Here is a 13,578-nt window from a genome sequence, read left to right as displayed (position 1 = left end):
TGAGAGGGTGATATCAAAGTGAGCTGATAAACTGAAACAAGCAGATTAAGAACAATGGTTTTCTTTGTGGTGTGCATACTATCAGTGTTGTTTTTGAAGATTTGTGTTTTCTAGCAGATTGGGAGAAATGAACTGCTGACGAGACGCTGCTTGTCAACTTTCCCTTTGCAGATAGAAGTGATGCCTGTTTTGATCCCCATGTTTTCTACAGTATCTGACAGGCAAAGGAGACGTCTGTATGTGTGTGTGTGTGTGTGTGTGTGTGTGTGATGTTGTGTTACTCATGAGGGATAAAAGTCATTGAGAAGATGAAAATGATAAAACAGAGGTTAGCATTTTGCTGATCATTACTATGAGGTTGAAGATTAGAATAAGATAAGAATATGTAACGTCGAGGGAAAAGCTCAGGGTTTAAGTGTTTTGAGAGTTTTCTTCTGACGACTGAAGGAAGACGCGATGCAAGGTAAACCAATGAGATGTCAGATATGAAGGGAAGGATGAGTTTATTTAATGGCAATGCAAAAAACTCGTTAAACTTGTTATTTCTATCATGTAGCTCGTCACATGAAAAAGTGGCAGTAGATGAAAAGATACAATTTTTATTTTATTAGACATGAAGCTTAATTACAGTTGTGGAGTTCATGACTTTAGTCTGTTGCACTTTTGATGACGTTGGACAATAAACCAAAGTCATGTGCTACATTACATCCTGTAGGACTCAACTAGTCACTGGTTCAACATCTCCTCCACATCAGTGACGTAATGACAATCTATTATTATTATTTTTCACAAAACACTTAAATTAGATAGTTAGAAATGAAAATAACATTGCAAAACAATGAATCTATGAATATGCAATAACAGTTTGTTTTAAGTTCACTTCACTGTAAAGTATATGTTGCATATTTGACGATGATTAGTGATAAGATTTAAAATTGCAGTAATGTAAGTGTGTTTGTATATAGTATGTCCATGTGCATGTTCAGTCTGTTGCAAATTTACCTCGTGCACACTCTGTCTCTGCCTGATGCTGGGGTATTATGTCATTTCCCACTATCACCATTTAGAGTTAATTAAAGTTAAAGCAGGCGGTGCCTTCTCCAAACATCTGCACACTCCTCACTAACAATATGTGGACATTATTCACACAGAGAATCTGCACCCATAACTAAGACTCACGACGGCGTTAACCAGAGGCTGAATCATTTTAATTCCTCCTGTAGACAGTGGCCATGTTCAGCCTCCTCCAGGACAGACACGGGCTGTTTTCCTTTTACGACGACATCTGCTGTATCACTGTTACACGGCGAGATCGTAGGAGGAACAACCAGGAATGTTTGCACGTCCTCTTAGTAGCAGAAGCGTGCAGCCTTATGACCTCACATATTAACAATCCTGTCATGTCTTGCTCTATAAACACACAGGCGCTCACACACAGCCGAGGGCCGGGTCGAACCAGGAAAAGCCTTTTTTCGAGATAAACCTGCCCGGCTCCTTCCTTTCTCAGCCCAGCGGTCCCATGGGGGAAGTCCAGAATTAGATGTGAACTTGCAGAGCCTCCGCCGGTTCAGCTCGGCACTCCATCCAGTGGGTTAGCTGCTGCGCCTGCCGCCATCAATGTTTTACGCTCAGAGAGAGGGAGGCTGAACATTTCTGTGTGCTAAGGCGGCGAGCTTTTTCCTCTGTAATGCATATTTCATCGGCCTGTTCTTCTCAGTGGTCAGGATCTATCGGGTTGGACGGCTCTTTGGTCAGGCGGCGTGTACTGTGTGTGCGGGGAGAGAGGACATCCACACAGACGCGTAAATTTAAGTTTATTTTATTTTCTGCGTTGCTAATGTTCCATCTGCTCAGAGTTGCAGCAACTTTACTACCTTCCTTCTTGCTGGTAATTTCAGTTTATTTCTGAGACTCATCCGCTGACAGAAGCAGCTGAAGACCACCCTGGGGTTTCACTGTGCAACAACGCTCAGGCAGATTCTCACAGTGCAGTTATCTGTTCGGGGCTGGAAAACATGTCACACTCTGCTGAGCGCACAAGCACCCACTGCACATACACGCTTAATCTAAAGCTGTTTTCCTGCAGGGTTACAGTCATATCAACATATAGAGATCATTTACGTCGTGTGCTTACATGAAATTATCCTGAATGTTTTTATTTGCCGCATTGATTGCCTGTTGTTTTCTCTTTTTTTATTGATTTGACTACGAGTGAGTGGTGTTCCAGTTCAGAAAGATGTTTTTAAGTGGTTCTGCGGGAGTTTCATGGGTTGAGGACTTGAAAGGGATCCGCCTGAAGGTCTGTTTTTCTGCTCTTGAAAGAAATATGAACCTTTTAGTGTTTTTTTTTTTTTTTACCTGTACAGTCAGAGATGTTTGTGTTGCTCCTTCTGAAGCAGCAGCAGCAGCAGCAGCAGCAGCAGCAGCAGCAGCAGCAGCTTGAGGTTTTTCATTGTTACATGGAGAGATAAAAGGAGAGGAATGGCACTCAGCAATAAATAGGGAACCACACATGAAATCCTGCTTCACTTTGAGCGCAGAATTTGGCAGAACTGTTAACATATGAGAAGTATGTAACTCCTCACGGTCCGGGAGTAATTTGTGTTATAACAATTTAAGAAATGTAATGTGCTGCAGCATGAAAATGTTCTTGTTTTTGCCAAGATGGAAAGATCCTATTGTACTGCTTGAACTTCAAGATGTCACACATTCAGTAAAGAGTGCTACAGTTTCCCAAACTGAAAGCACAACCAGATAATTGAAGAAACATTTTTAAATAATGTTTTATGGTGTTGTAGCTTTAGATAACTGAATTATGTAAATGTTTTCCTGGTTGAAAAGCCGGTTATGTTATTTTATCATAAAGGGAGTGGTGCTTTGAATAAAGCCTTATGAAGTGACGTAGACCTCAACATGTTTGGGGAAAGCTGCCAACTATTGTAATATTTTCAACCTCCTAACTCTTTTGGCTTCTTACCTTCAAAACAAAGAAAAATCATCAAATGATTTCTATGAACCGTGGGCAGTTGTCTTTATCTTTCATCTTTTGACATTTGATAATTTGAATAATTAGCAGCATGTCTCCAGGGATGGGGATGTTAACATTTTGCTAATTTGAAATAAGAAGGTGAACATGGCGAATATACCGACAGAACTTTAGCATTTTAGCATTGTCACCGTAAGCACGTAAACATCCTGACGTTAGCATTTAGCTGAAGTGCAGCCTCACAGAGCTGCTTGCATGGCTGTTGTTACAAAGGTCAAGAGATAAAACATCCAGTGTTTCACAGAGAATTGTCTAAAAACATTTGTATTTTGTGACCCTCGGCGGGTCCTGACCCACATATTGGGAACCACTGATTTAGAGAAATATTTGATGTATGGTTTTGAGTGTTGAGAGGTAGGGTTAGCTGCTAGAGGGCACAAACTAGCCTCTTGTAACAGCTAGTCCATTCTTCTGGTATCTGCAGATATTTAGTTTTAGCCTCAGGACCGTATTTAAATCAGAGCCGTGACACTTCGGCTGCTCTTGGCACCGAATGAACCAATTTTACAGTCGTAGCAGAATGAATGAAACGATTCTGCGAAGGAATGTTATCGTTTGCACGGTGCAGCAACTTTTGGCTTAAGAAGGTTTCTAATTTGGAGCTGAACTCCATCCAACCCTGTGAATATTTCCCTTTGTAGATTCCCCCTGTGCAACCCTCTGAAACTGTGCCCTCTTATCTGCATCCTCATCACAGAGTCCTTCAGTGTTTTCATCCCGACCCCGGCTGCTTGGGGAAGGAGAGGGAGTTTGTGTTGCTGTGTATGTGTGCTCCCTCGCCCACATATACTCTCTCACATCCAGTTTCATTGTGCTGATGCTGAGGAAGCCCGGCCTGCTGTGTCAGCGTTCCCTTGGGCAAAGCTGCTGTGCACATGTCCTCCGAAGCTTGGCGATGAAAATAGGAAGTTGCTTTGATCAAAGCACCTGCTGTGTTATTCCAGTGCTGCTGTCGCCGCCGGAGCCCGTGTGGTACCTGTGCCAGCTGTCAATCATCTCTCCGATACAGATGAATACATTTTCCTTATCAGGCTGGATTAGAGCGGCAGAACGTGTCCCTCCGACAATTAAATTACACTTCTTTCATCAGGGAGGATGATTGGACCATTATTCATATCACCATTAGTATTCTGAGAGTTCTGCCTTGAATAGAGTGTCGGGCCGAGCAAGAGAACTTTTCTTAGAGAGCAAACATCACCAAAACATTGTTTGATTATCTCTGCCATCTTTGAACTCCTTCCAGCTGCCTGCGGGCCACGATGCAGCCGTTTCTGTCCAGTTTTAAACTTTTCAGTGAATCAATGCTCCTTTTTCTGACCCGTCATTCCTCCATCTTCCATCTGATTTTTTTCTTTCATCCGTTTCTCTTAACTCCTCTCCGCCTCGCAGAGTATTCCCCACAAGCACATCTTTACTGCAATCAGAGCCCCAAACCTCCTTTTGCTTGTTTTTTTTTTTTTTTGTCGATCACTGATATTTCATTCTGTTTCATCATGAATCGGCCGGCTGCGGGCTCCCGCACACCTCACAAGTACGTTTTTACAGGGAGAACTTGTTCAGCACCGAATCACACTGATCTCCCAAAGAATTCACAGACAGAGAAGTCGATCAGCTTCGACACACCAGAGCCTGCTGTGCTTTGTGTGTGTGTGTGTGTGTGTGTGTGTGTGTCTGACAGAACGTGACCCAGTTTAGGTGCAGTGTGATGCCGACATTGTAACCTCTTCACCTGCGGCTCACAGCGAGCTGACAATAGACATTAATCACAGATGTGCGTCCTGTCAATCAGAGCTGACTGTGTGTGTGTGTGTGTGTGTCTGTGTCACTTTTGTATAATCAGAGCTGCATTTTGCTCTTGCTGTTGACAGTAATGTGATTGGTCACATCTCACCATCGCTGCCTCCTACACACACACACACACACACACACACACAGGAATCTGAACATTTTCTTTGGGTTTCTGCTCCACTTTTACAGATCTCATTAATTAAATAGGACGGGAGCAGATTTACAGAGAATCATTAATATTTACTGGAGAAACACGACGCAGCCACTTCATCTGCAAACTTGACAAAGCATTTACAAACATACGACAAGTTTGATTCATTCATGAACATGTTTTGCTGCTGTATTACAGCATCTTTCATTTTTGCAAATGTTCCCAAATGGATAAACGGAGCCTAATGTCTACTTATGAATCAAAGCCTGTGTGTGTTTGTTTGTGTATTTGTGTATGCTAAGCTTGGTCATTGGTCAAATCTGATGTCTCACTGTAATTATGAGCACAGCGGCGCTCGGCTCTGCTCACTCACTGATACATTACCCACAAAAAAACCACAGTAATTGGTCCACCAGTCAGTGAGAGCCGGGCTGTAATTAAGACTGAACTTTCATCCTGTCCAATTCATCCATTTTCTTTTAATTCACTGGAGAGCTCTCATATAGACGTCTGAGATCAACAGTTTTTTAAAAAATCTGTCTTTAATGTTGCCTTTTGAAAGTGCATCTGCGCTTTGATATTTTCCTCATCATCAAATGTGAAGAGGCAAGAATAGCAGTGTGTGTTTCACAGATTTCCCCTCTGATATTCATGTTCTTTACAATATTAATTAACCTTCCTTATCTTCTGTATATGCTGGAAAGCCTTTGATTATCTCTGCTTCTGCATACTCATTTGTAACACACACACACACACACACACACACACACACACACACACACACACACACACACTGAAACTGTCCTAGCGTGTGGTTTCGCCTTCGCAAGCAACAAATGACATGTTGACATACGGAGGAGAGGAGGAAGATGAACAGTGGCAGGTTGAGAGGAGAGGAGTGGGAATCGTGGCACTTTATTTTTTTAGTTCTTTATATTTGTTCTGGTGGATCGACTCCGTCCGCTCACTTCTGTCAGACGGAGAAGAACCAGCCCAGGGTCCAAAACATGTTCGGCTGCTTCTTATTCCTCTCCTGTCTCTTCCTGCTCCTCCATCATTCTGGCATGAAAACCCTCACACACACACACACACACACACACACACACACACACACACACACACTCAAAGAACCAGTGGCTATGCATATTGCATGAGTCCTCCACCTCTGAAGGCCTCTCTGCTTTTTTCATTTTGCGACTTAAAGCAGAGATGATGAGGTGGAAACCAGATCCAGCACTTAAGGGCTGTTTCCTTCCTTTACTGCAGAAATGAGAATCTGCTGTTTGTGGGAAACCTGTGACTTAATGTTGTGATCTTCAGTTTTAAGACAACAGTGTAATTTGTAAATATCTTTGTGTTATAAATATTTGACACTTGGAAATGAATGAAATCCATTGCCTGATCTGCTGTTGTCTACGTTTCCTCCTTGGCGTTGCTCTGCATGTCTTCACCCGGGCTTCACAGAGGAGGCTCTGCATGTTGGTGGGGATTTTTCTCTTCCTTTTTTGTGTCTTAAATGATTTTTGATAAAACAATATCTGAGGTTCACTTGAATCCAGCAAAATAGAGACGTAAGCAGAGGTCACAACGCAAAACAGGTGGTGCCAGAAGCTTGTTGATGCACTTCTCACAGGGTCAGCTGGCGAGCTGCTGTAGCTGGCGAGCTAACTGCTAACTCGCCGGGCGAGCGCCTGTCAGTCACAATAGCTGCCACAGCTGTTCAATAAAAGGTTAATGAAGAGGGGAAATAAATCTCTCAACGCATTTGTCTGCTAACCATTTCTCGTTTGTTGAACAGTTTTTACTCTGATATATTAAATAAATCAAAATACATAAATAAATATTGATTTTGGACGTTGGCTCTCTATTCCGTCAAAGGTCGCGCTGTCAAGACGGCTTGCTATTGGTCAGTAGCACAAAAGTACAGTTCAAAGTTCACAGAACATGAAAAATTTACATTATTTTACCCTCGTGGCTGAATCCACTGATTGCTGTGATTTTGTTGTAAACTTTGCTGTTTGTTGTGACCTGACAGTCCTGGTCATAACTCAAGTCTTAAAAGTCTGACTGCACAGTGAACACAACTGTTGGCTGGAGCTGTGTGCACCTGTGCTAACACTCAGGTGTGTGCCCCGCCTGTTTAACTAGGTGTTACTGAATATCAACAGATGTAGATGGTTTCTTGTCACAGTCATGCTGGCTGTGTGTGTGTGTGTGTGTGTGTGTGTGTGTGTGTGTGTGTGTGTGTGTGTGTGTATGTGTGTGTGTCTTCCAGGAATTCCCACTAGTGCCTGTGATGAGAACAACAGCCTGGATGACTCATTGTTGTGTCTGTGTCTGTTGGATTGCAGCTGTTTTAGTGCTCCACACTGGGCCCTCAGCTGTAAACACACACACTTGGATGAGCGTGTGTGTGTGTGTGTGTGTGTGTGTGTTTATGCGAGCTTTCCTTTCAGTTTCATTTCTCTTTTGTCATTTCATCCTCTCCCCTCGCTCTCAGTGATTGATCCTCTGCTCAGAGGCTTCTCCTGAGTGCGTGGTGATGAGTGAAAGCTTGTCCCGTGCTGTCGTGTTTCTGTTTGTGCCATCTGTGTTGTTGGGAATATGTTTTTGTTGGCAATATGAAGGCTACCTGTCACACACACACACACACACACACACACACACACACACACACACACACACACACACACACACACAGACCGTGATTGATTAGACCGTGCTGCTCAATTGCTATTGCTTTGCTTGTGTTTATGACTTTCTCATTTGCATGAATGAATAAGTGAATGTGTTGCTCTGCTAAGTGAATTAAAAATGCTGCATCTGAGGATGGTGTGTAGGTGTGTACATGCATGTATGCTGACAAACCTTGAATTGTGAATTCCTGTACACACTCTGTATGTCGAGAAAAAACAGGGATGAAACAGATTTCAACTCGAGAAATTCCACGTCTTGAAGGTTTTATCAGAATCTGTCCGCTGACACCTTCACCGCCACGCAGGGAGAAAACAACACTCTAAATGATCCTCTACAGGAAAAGGGATTTTGGGAAACAGGCTTATTTGCTTTCTTGCTGAGAGTTAGATGAGAAGATCAATACCACTCTTATGTCTCTTCATTAAACATTAGGTTAGCAACTGGTCAGTTTAGCTTAGCATAAAAGGTGAAAACGGGGAAACAGCTATGACTCTGTGTGAGGTTAAAAAGTATTTCTTTAAATGTCATGTTGACAGTAGTTTGAGGCCGAAAGCTCTACAGCTAAAGGGTAAGCAATCATATTTTAAATGCACCAATTTCTGGTAGTTCTGTGCACGACGCTGATAAAACGTGCACAAAAGACGACAGAAAAATACTGTACTGTTTTGAACCAGCAGGGACTATTTTCTCTGTGCGTGCAGCTGCTGATCCTGCAGGTCTGCACACATGAAAAGGGAAGAACAGCGGTGCATCCCGCTCAAGTCTGAGCTTTCAAGTGTCTGCAGAGGGAAGCTTCTCTCACATGTACATCAGCGGTGAGGGACAGACGGTGCATTCAGAGTCCGCTGGATAAGAAGCAGATATCAGGGAGATTCAGTGAGGCTGTTGGAAGAGCAATGAGGACGGTGGTCAGTATCAGACCAGCAGCAAAAGCAGGACAAAGTTTATTGCTCCGTCATTGAGGGAGAGAAGCAAAACCTGCTCTAGAAAACCCAGAGCTCTTCAGTGAGCTCTAGATGCTGTTGTGTTGTTTGTGTTCATACTGTTGTACGTACTTACTTATCTATGGAAGGAGGGTTTGCTCCTCCTGCTGACTGATCGTAGTTTCACTTAAAGAGCAGAACGTTTCCCCCAAATGCGTTAAGCCCATTTAATACTACTCTTTACATTTAACACTGTGAACTCTGCATCACTCAGTCTTATATGTGGTGCTGATGTGCTACACACAGCTGCTCTCACTGTTTACACATGTTCAGCATGTGAAGGTGAGACACGTCTGTCTGCCCCTCAGACCACAGGTGTGTGTGTGTGTGTGTGTGTGTGTGTGTGTGTGTGTGTGTGTGTATTTTGATGAACAATGAGTAAGTTTCAAACATTTCTGACATACCTCTACATGATTATGAAAAAGATGTACTCACAGGTGCATGCCCTTGACACACACACACACACACACACACACACACACACACACACACACACACACACACACACACACACACACACACACACACACACACACACACACACACACACACACACAACACGGGCCTGTACTGACCCCCCCAGAGCCGCCACATACAGTTGGTGCTCTCAACGTTAAAATCAAACACACCCTTTCTCACACCAACGGGCAAGATAGACATATGAGTGAGTTTCACACACATACAGGTGGCAATATTCGCTCTGTCTGGCTTATATATAGCACATGCATATGCACACACACACACCACACCACACACACACACACACAAACACAACACCACACACACACACACACACACACACACACACACACAGCTTTTTGTTGTTGGTCTGAAGAATGTGTATCTGTGGCTCTGCTGGGAAGAGGATATGATATGTGCATGTCTCATATCTCACATCTCAGCTCAAAATCAGTATTCAGGAGGAAGACCGTCAAGCACTAAAACACATAGCACAAACCACACACACACAACACACACACATGCTCTATCTATTTAGATTATCATCAACCATTCTTTCTGTAATGAAATTCTGTCCTCAGTGATTTTCACCCGCTGATCCACTTGTCCCATGTTATTGATCTGCAGCTCGAGGTGTGTTGAAAGATGTTTTACTATGAAAGTGACATGTGATCCATCCAGTGATGGATTCAGGCGCTGATGTCTGTCTTGATTAAATTAATTAGCTTTTTAGAACTGTTGAAGATATTTCAGTCATAGAGTTGAATTTATAATATGTGGAATAATTGATTCTCGAAGTGCTAGGACTGTTGACTAATGCTTCCCCTGGGCGTGTTCGGCATCAGCCTGGTCACCGGAAGGCTTCATGTTTTCCGTGTCGTCTGAAACGTCAGTCACATTCGTTCATGAAGGTTGATGTCTCTGAAGCCACACTTGTCCCCCATCTGCTCCTCAAGGGTTAACAAACTTCAAATTTGGCACAACCTGAATTCGAAAGATGAACTGATTAGATTTTGGTGGTCAAAGGGTGTACAAAGGTTGTCAAAGTCGCAGTGACTCTCACAAACAAAGTTTTTGAGCCCATGAACTGAAGAATTAATATGGTATATATGACACAATTGTAATAACAAGAAATGTCTAGTTTGTATCTAGTGATGACATTGGTTTATATCCAAAAGGTCGGAAGGTCAAACTTCACCAGTTGACATCATAATGTTCTGCAAAAAATGCGCATTGATTCAACACAAAACTTCATGAAGGAGGATGCTGACCTATGTCCAATGACTTGGCTGGGTTGGCGGAGGCGCGATACAAGCACAAGGCCCGGTGAACTCGTTGTTTTGATCTGAGCCCAAAGAATGAAGCGATCAGGTAATTAAATAATGTGACATGAAGATAATATTATTTTTTTCTGCCTCTATATTTAAGTTCGATTTTCAAAGCGTGGAAAATGAATGGACATGATATGAAACATTGGATTGTGTTTCAAAATAAAAGCCTATTTTTGTCTTGTGTTTCACTCATTATATGTCGCCCCCCCCCCCCCCCCCACTCCGCCGCCGTGAACCTCTTAAACTACGAGTTGAAGGTGAAAGGTAAAAGAACAAATGTGTTGCTTCACGATCCGATCAGCGGCCCTCTATGAAACTAAAAGATCATGCTTGTGCAATCATGTAAAAAACCACACACATCATACACACTAAACTCTTACACACACCCCCCTTGGCCTTTAACTTGGACGGTGTCTTTTTTATGCGTGCTTCCACCAATATGGACTCTTTGTTGAGTTTGATTTCTGCCTGATGGGTATGGATCCTCTCATTCAGGCTGTCTGATCTAATTCTGCTAACCAGACCAAAAGAAAGAACACACACCAGAGGTGGAGAGGATAGAGAGAGATTCTAGCCCTTCTCTCTCCTTCGTCATCTCTCTCTCTCTGTCCCAGCACATCGTCCATCACTTGCTCGCCTCGTTCTGATTACTGTTTAAGAGAAGGCATCTTCAACAGAGCAAGCAGACAGACAGGGGCAGGAAGACGGATGGAGTGAAGCGCCAGTCTGGAACCAAACAGCTTCATACCTGGTCTCTCCCCACCAGCCCCTCTTGTCTTTCACTCCTCTCACCGTGTGACTTCTGGGGGGTGGGGTCAAACGGAGCGCACTTGCAGGCAGGAAGTGAAAGTTATGAATAAGATGGGGATCACCTGCCAGACATATTTCTTCCAAGCCACACCCTCTTTTCCGCCCTCTGCTTATTGTGTGTAGTTTTTGCTGTCTGGATCAACGACTCGGTCGTCACAGGGCAAACCTTAAGATGTTCACCAAACTCGCCTCTATTGCAAGCAAACACGTGTGCTTCTGTGTGTCAGGATCATGTCTGCGGAGATTACTCTCTCCCAAAACAAACCTCTACCTCTGTGTCCTGAGGTCGTGACTGCTGCAAACCACAACCACCCAGTACCTCTATTTGATATCTTTCGCAGTAAAGTTTTTTGGTACAATTTTCCCACATCAATTCCTGTTTGGTGTTAAAAAGCACATGGTTCTCTCCTAGTATTAGACCTGCAGGGTGCACTTATCACCTTATTGTCCTGATGTATAGTGTTCATGCCTGATTACAAACTAGATGCCGACGCGTAGCAGAGTAAATGGTGCAGAAACCCACATTTCTAAACCAATAATAAAATCAGGCTGTTTTCAAAGTCTGACAACTCAGACAAAACCTCCTACAGCTTGCAGACCGCCCATGACCCCAAACCTTGAACAGCCTGCTTTCCTTTATTCCAGCCCAACACTTTGGCAAAACGTGGCATCATTAAAAGTTGTGCCTGAATTAGCTTTTTAGCAGCTGCTGTTTTGGGCACCGTACCCTTGAGAATGGATCACTTTGAAGAATAACTTAAAACGTAAGATCATATCTCGGGTTCTGTGTGAGATACAAGGACTCGATCTTTTTTCATTCGTTCCTTTGAGAGTAATGATATCCTTGATGATGTGTTATGCTCATGTTGGTGTGTGAAGGTATAACTCTTAGACGCTTTCTAGAACGATAGTGCCACCTTGTCAGCTCTCACCTGCATGTTCTTTCTCACTCTGCATCCCTCTGGTCTCTGCTCCAATGACTGAGAACTATTCACCCATCACATTCATTATAAAGAAGCAAGCAATATCTATGTGTTTTCATAAATACAGTGAGGTTCAAGATGGTGTTCAAATTCATAAATCCAGAATGCGTAGAAAGACATGTTGGGATAGAATTCTTTGGTTATTAGTATATATACTATTTCTCATTGCCTCAGAAATGGTATTATGTCGATTTGACACAGATCTATAGTTTAGCATTCTTCTTCGTTCGTCTTCTTCTGCACCACATGACACAAAGGTGTGTGAGAGTAGAAACTGTTAGAGTAGGGAAATGCGCGGCAAATATCCTGAACGTCAATCACTGGAACAAAGATCCAGTCTATATAGCGAAACGCAGCACAAAAGGGAAAGGAGATGGTCAGATTACATGTTATTGTGTCTGAAATAGTATTAATATTATTTTATTTGAACCAAATCAGCGCAGCTGCACGTTTTGTTTGCGATATTTTAAATCGTCTGCAATCCTGTTTTTTGGTGGTGCTGAGTGGTGTGTGTGTGTGGATGTTGTGTTGTGTATTTCTCCTCGCCTGCAGCTTGTTGAGATTGGACGAGGATTCCAGCCTGGTAAGCAGCTGTACATATTGCAGTATGGTATGCAAGCAGATCCCCCCAAGAGTGACGCGAACAAACGTGTACCCCAGTGTGCCTGGCACAGAGATGTTTATATCCCAGATTTCAGCAGTACTCATGTTTATATCTTAAGAAGCAGGCGGCAATCGACCAAATGACGGGTCTATCGAAACTAAACAAACGATAAAACAGCCATAGGTGCGTATGAACGCAGCCGCTTTTCCTTCAGGGACGTGAGTCTTAGTAACAAGTTATAATGGATTTTTTCTTTTGTGATGCAGGTGTTGAGTATTCTATATAATCACCAGTTCCTTGTTTGTCGGGAGACTCACAGAGATCCTATGCTCATATCCGTGCAAGCTATTTTGCTCCATTATCCCCTCTTCACTGAACAGGCAGATAAAATCCACAACCTCAGTGGGGCGTGAATACTGGTGTCCAGCGGGGCTGAATCGCCATCAAGGATGAGTTGGCTCACCATCTGCTGTGTTACACTTTCAACTTCAGACTGTATTCTTTGACAGCCTTAATCCCCGATGAGTGCATTAAATTGATTTCTCTTGTCTCTCAGGTGTCTCTTGTTCGGTCTAACCTGTTTACTGGAGATTAGCTGCACTCTTTTTCATCATGGCTGGAATTCCCCTGGCTCACAACTCTCTACTTAAAGCATGTCAGGGAGACGGGAAGTATGAAGCAGAAAAGTATATTTTTGGCAGAGTTTGAGAAACCAGGCTGTCATTG

General features: G+C 43.1%; 1 protein-coding gene across 1 annotated transcript in view; it reads left to right on the top strand.

Annotated features, from left to right (window-relative positions):
• LOC111222323 (transmembrane protein 211-like) overlaps nt 1-13,578 on the top strand; it is a 99,168-nt gene that overhangs the window by 29,657 nt on the left and 55,933 nt on the right. The window lies entirely within an intron of this gene.

Source organism: Seriola dumerili, unplaced genomic scaffold (assembly GCF_002260705.1).
Source record: "Seriola dumerili isolate Sdu_G_001 unplaced genomic scaffold, Sdu_1.0 BDQW01000091.1, whole genome shotgun sequence".
NCBI classification, from domain to species: domain Eukaryota; kingdom Metazoa; phylum Chordata; class Actinopteri; order Carangiformes; family Carangidae; genus Seriola; species Seriola dumerili.
Note: the sequence above shows the minus strand (reverse complement) of the source record. Positions and strands in the feature narration are given on the sequence as shown.